Here is a 6091-nt window from a genome sequence, read left to right as displayed (position 1 = left end):
TCATTTCTGCGACACTCTCTCCCATATTTCGCGATGATACAAAACGTGCTGTCTTTCTTTGAACTTTTTCGATGTACTCCGTCAGTCCTATCTCGTAAGGATCCCACACCGCGTAGCAGTATTCTAAGAGGACGGACAAACGTAGTGTAGGCAGCCTCCTTAGTAGGTCTGTTACATTTCCTAAGTGTCCTGCCAATAAAACGCAGCCTTTGGTTAGCCTTCCCCACAACATTTTCTATGTGTTCTTTCCAATTTAAGTTGTTCTTAATTGTAATACCCAGAAATTTAGTTGAATTTACGGCTTTTAGATTAGACTGATTTATCGTGTAAGCGAAGTTTAACTAGTTCCTTTTAGCACTCATGTGGATGACCTTACACTTTTCGTTGTTTAGGGTCAACTGCCACTTTTCGAACCATTCAGATATATTTTATAAATCTTTTTGCAGTTTGTTTTGATCTTCTAATGACTTAATTAGTCGATAAACGACAGCGTCATTTGCTAACATCCTCAGACGGCTGCTGAGATTGTCTCCCAAATCGTTTATGTAGTTAAGGAAGAGCAGAGTGCCTATAACACTACCTTGGGGAACGCCTGAAACCACTTCCGTTTTACTCGATGACTTTCCGTCAGTTACTACGAACGGTGACCTCTCTGACAGGAAATCGCAAATCCAGTAACATACCTGAGACGATATTCCATAACCACGCAATTTCACTACGAGCCGCTTGTGTGGTATAGTGTCAAAAGCCATCCGGAAATCCAGGATTACGAAATAGATCTGAAATACCTTGTCAATAGCACTCAGCACTTCATGTGAATAAAGAACTAGTTGTGTTTCACAGGAAGGATGTTTTCTAAACCCATGTTGACTGTGTGTCAATAGACCGATTCCTTCGAGTTAATTCATAATGACCGAACACGAGATATGTTCTAAAATCCTGCTGCATATCGACGTTAACGATATGGGCCCGTAATTTAGTGGATTACTCCTACTACCTTTCTTGAATATTGGTGTGACCTGAGCAACTTTCCAGTCTTTGGGTACGGATCTTTCGTCGAGCGAACGGTTGTATATGATTGTTAAGTATGGAGGTAATGCATCAGCATACTCGGAAAGGAACCTAATTGGTATACAGTCTGGACCAGAAGACCTGCTTTTATTAAGCGATTTTAGTCGCTTCAGTACTCCGAGGACATTTACTTCTACGTTGCTCATGTTGGCAACTGTTCTCGACTCGAATTCTGAAACATTTACTTCATCTTCTTTTGTGAAGTCATTTCGGAAGGCTGTGTTTAGTAACTCTTCTTTGGCAGCACTGTCTTCAACAGTATCTCCATTGTTATCGCGCAGAGAAGGCATTGATTGTTTCTTGCTGCTAACATACTTCACAAACGACCAGAATCTCTTTGGATTTTCTGCCAGGTTTCGAGACAAAGTTTCGTTGTGGAAACTGTTATAGACATCTCACATTGAACTCCACGCTAAATTTCGAGCTTCTGTAAAGGATCGCCAATCTTGGGGATTTTGCGTCTGTTTAAATTTTGTATGTTTGTTTCGTTGTTCCTGCAACAGTTTTCTAACCCGTTTTGTGTACCAAGGAGGACCAGCTCCGTCGTTTGTTAATTTATTTGGTACAAATCTCTCGATTGCTGCCGATACTATTTCTTTGAATTTAAGCCACATCTGGTCTACACTTACATTATTAGTTTGGAATGAGTGGAGATTGTCTCTCAGGAATTTTACGAGTATGCATATAAGTTTTCTGATATTACGAAAAGTAACCACTTAGTGGAACAGGAAATTATATCCATTACAGGGGATAACTTATCTTTGTAGCACAATATTCGAGGTTAAGTACCTGAGAAAATACAGAGTGAAGAAAAATTTGCGCACGCGGATTTCACAGCGCGATTTCTCGAGTACTAGCAACACAAAAATGACTCTCACAAAAAAAAAAAAAAAAAAAAAAAAATCGTCCTGCACATATTCACGGCCGTAAATGGACGTTAAATATTGGCAATCTGGCAACACTGTAATCACATATACGGTAACTACCTGTGTCGGCATACAGCAGCAGTAGCGCTGTGCAGTTGGTGCAGTGTACAGCGTTTTGGCTAAACATAGCAACAGGTCGAGGAGTAGTTGTTTTTATTCGCCAGTTTCATTCTGCTATATAATACTGTAGTATACACTGTTTCTTAAGCCACATGTATTCAACGTTTAGATAGTACACGTTTCGAAATTATTTGCAAAGCACGTTGCTGGGCCTACTGAATACGTAAAGCCATAACGAAATGTAATGGTCCTGAACATGGAAAGAATAATAATTGTTATTAATCTATGGGACCATTGAACGAGGATACACAGAAAACAGGTTTGGAACCTAATAGTTACAGTGGTATGAAGTATTTCGTGTCTAGTGTTTGTAGCGAGTACGTAAAATCTGTGTTCTCATATTAGACTGGGTGCTTCAGCTGCCACGTTTTACGTAACTGACAACGCCTTCTAATACCACGCAGGAAATTCTCATGTTTTCTGGATCGCTACTTGCTAAGTGTTGGTCATACAAAAAAAAAATGAACAGGACTTTTTGTAGGAGATAGACGTAATTAAATTTTATACTGGAATACGATTTCGTTATTCAAGAAAAGCATACAAAAGTGATCTTAAACGCGTTACCGTCCCGTTTTTTTAATAACTAAGAAACTGTGATTTTTCTAGGAAAACATGTCCCAATATAAAATTTAATTATATTAAATTTCCTTCGAAAATGTCCTGTTCATTTTTCTGTAGGATTGATAGTTTGAAACGTCCCCTTAGAACAATTATACATGACTGTGCTTAAACTGACACACAATATTTTTTTTGCGCAACGCAATCTGACTTTCAGAAATCCCTACAAAGGAATGGCCCTGACTAACATTAACCTATACCTTTCACAAATCACTTACCTCACAAAAATCTTCGTTACTCGAACTACTGCAATACGGCGAGCGCCACTACTGCCAGCTAAATAAAAGATTCAAACTACTGAAGGCACTAACTACTGATAGGCATAGTTAGCAAATGAAAGATTTTAATAGAGAACAAACAATGTATTTACCTTAATAGTCATAATATATATAGCAGTTCATAATATCCAGTATAACAAATTTCAAAACTCCGCCATCTCTCTCCCCACACCCACCACTGCTGGCGGCTCACCTCCAACTGCGCAGCGCTACGCGCTGTTCACATCCAGCTGCCCAACATTACAATGGCAGACAACAATGCAAACTAGCCACAGACTACACACAGCACAGCCAGTGATTTTCATATAGAGCGCTACGTAACGTTGCCAATAAGAAAACATAAACAGCCTACTTGCATAGCCCCCATGCTCCCCACAAAAAATTTTACAAATTTTTTTGGGCACCAAGACCGACTTTAGAAGAATCCGTGCTAAGGCAGAAATCTTGTGACAGATCTGGATGAGCTAGTATTGGCGCGTGAAGTAACGCTTCTTTCAAAGAATTGAATTCCAACTGTGCTTGTTCGTCCCAGTTCCAAATAGTATTTTTTCCAGTGAGAGAACAAAATTTTGGTGTAACAAGAATTTGCATATTCAGAAAACGACGGTAAAAATTTACGAGACCTAGAAAACTGCGGACTTGTTTTTTTGTGGATGGAACTGGAATGTTTCAAAACTCCGCCATCTCTCTCCCCACATCCACCACTGCTGGCGGCTCACCTCCAACTGCGCAGCTCTACGCGCTGTTCACATCCAGCTGCCCAACATTACAATGGCAGACAACAATGCAAACTAGCCACAGACTGCACACAGCACAGCCAGTGGTTTTCATATAGAGCGCTACGTAACGTTGCCAATGAGAAAACATAAACAGCCTACTTGCAAGTTCGTACTGAGCGAGAAGATATCAAAATAGCGTGTAGTTTTTAAATACGCCGCAGTTTGAATAAACTCTGTTGGTAGAAGCAGCTGAATCACCTTGTGTAAATGTAAATAATAGATAAATTGTTTGCCTAACTTGGAAGTAAAATATGGTATTAGTAATCCTATATAAGTGAATATTCGTACAGACAACCATGTAAAAGAACTTGGAACATCTTCAATATCTGTAAGTCAGGTGTCGTTTCACACAAGACTGACTGAACTTAAATAAACGAAAATTTTGTACTGACAAGGAAAGAAATGTTTGCAAGAAGAATAGGGCTTATTTTTCTTAACAGTGCAGTGGCTTCCGTGGTGAACTACAACACCGTGTTTACCGACATAGATCAAGACAGAAAGGGTAGAATGCTTTACTGTTTTATCTAGTTGAAAGATAACGCCACGGAGATCTCTAAGATAGTGCACAACCACTGATCCTAATGTGCCAGAAATGAAACAGCTGCTCGAAATCACAGGCTTTGCGAACCGGAGGAGAGACTGTTGTGTAACCAGTGGCAGCCTGTACCTTCACGACAGGTAGTTGACCTGAATGATGGTGAACGCAGCGTCCTACTGTTCGTTGTCCCCGTGATATCGACACGTATTACATGTATCGTGATGCTGCACATGGAACCAGCACTCGTCTCATAAAGTGTGGTGCCACTCTAGTGCAATCGTTGGGCAGACCACTTTCAACACGTTTCTCTGTTGTGACGCGACAAAGAAAGCCGGAATAATCGTTGCCGTGTTGATGATATTTGGTTGTCCCTGTAGATGCATGTCTTGCTTGTAACTAGCCCATTTCCTAGTTCTTTCAGCTACCCAGGCTCGACTCAGCAGGGGACATCACAGCTTCACTTCCTCCAGTACTTCATCTCATACTTTGCAAACTTCACAGAAGTTCTCCTGCATACCTTGCGTGACTAGAACTCCCGGTAGAAAAGATAGTGCGCAGAAATAGCTCAGTCAGAGCCTAGGCTAATATTTCTTGACCGAGTTTTTCACTCTGACAGACAGGAAGCTGTAGTGGTGTATTAAAAGTCTTACTTGGAAAGCTGTGTCTGCGGAACGAAGAGATCCCAGGTTCAGATCCCACTCCGTGACACAGTTTTAATCTGTGAGGAAGTTCCAGATCAATGTACATTGTATAGCAGATTGAAAACCTCATTCTCAAAGTAGCTCCTTACTTTCTTTTAAAGTTAATAAAGTGGAAGTTGAATATTAATTTAAATTGTTGTTTCTCACCTTTTTTATGTAGTTCATGGTTTAAAACCGACCTTCAAATGAAACACTGTTCAATGTATTTACAATAGCTTTTAATTTTGTAAATTTTCTATATGTTCTTCGTCCTATGCCCTGTAGTTCAATCTTAATTTTCTTCATTTTATAACTTGTTGTATGGCCCATTGCTGGAAAATATTTGCAATAAAGTCAAATCTTCAGAAAGAATTTTTCACCCTGCAGTTGGGTGCGTGCTGTTTTGAAACACTACGCCAAATTATGTGCTGAATCTATAATTGAACTCAGAACCTCTGGCTCCGGTTTCAAGTCCCACGTTGACTAGTCTGGCAGGACTAGTGTGGCCGGAAGCCCCAAAAGAAACAAAAAAATTAAGCTCCACATTACACTGATACATGTTTTTATCTCACATCTGTACTTAATTTAAAGTATAAATATATTTCGACAATGTTACCTTTACCTGTTTGTCTCACACCATTCTTGTAAACCTCAATTTACAGTATCCAATTCGTCTTGAACATCTTTGCTGTTTGCAGTTCCTTTTTTATTGTGGGGTGAGGGGTGGGGGGAGTCATCAGTCTCCTGACTGTTTTTATGCAGCCGGCAACGATTTCCTATCCTGTGACAACCTCTTCATCTCAGAGTATCACTTACAACCTATGTTCTCAATTATTAGCTGGATGTATTCCAGTTTTTGTCTTCCTCTACAGTTCTTGCCTCTACAGCTTCCTCTAGTACCATGGAAGTCACTCCCTGATGTGTTAACGGATGGCCTATCATCCTGTCCTTTCTCCTTGTCAGTGTTTTCCACATATTTCTTTCCCCTCCGATTCTGCGCAGAGCCTCCTCATTCCTTACCTATCAGTTCACCTAATTTTCAACATTCGTCTGTAGCACCACATCTCAAATGCTTAGATTC

The sequence above is a fragment of the Schistocerca cancellata genome, chromosome 9 (genome assembly GCF_023864275.1).
Source record: "Schistocerca cancellata isolate TAMUIC-IGC-003103 chromosome 9, iqSchCanc2.1, whole genome shotgun sequence".
Classification (NCBI taxonomy): domain Eukaryota; kingdom Metazoa; phylum Arthropoda; class Insecta; order Orthoptera; family Acrididae; genus Schistocerca; species Schistocerca cancellata.
This window is presented reverse-complemented; position numbering follows the sequence as displayed.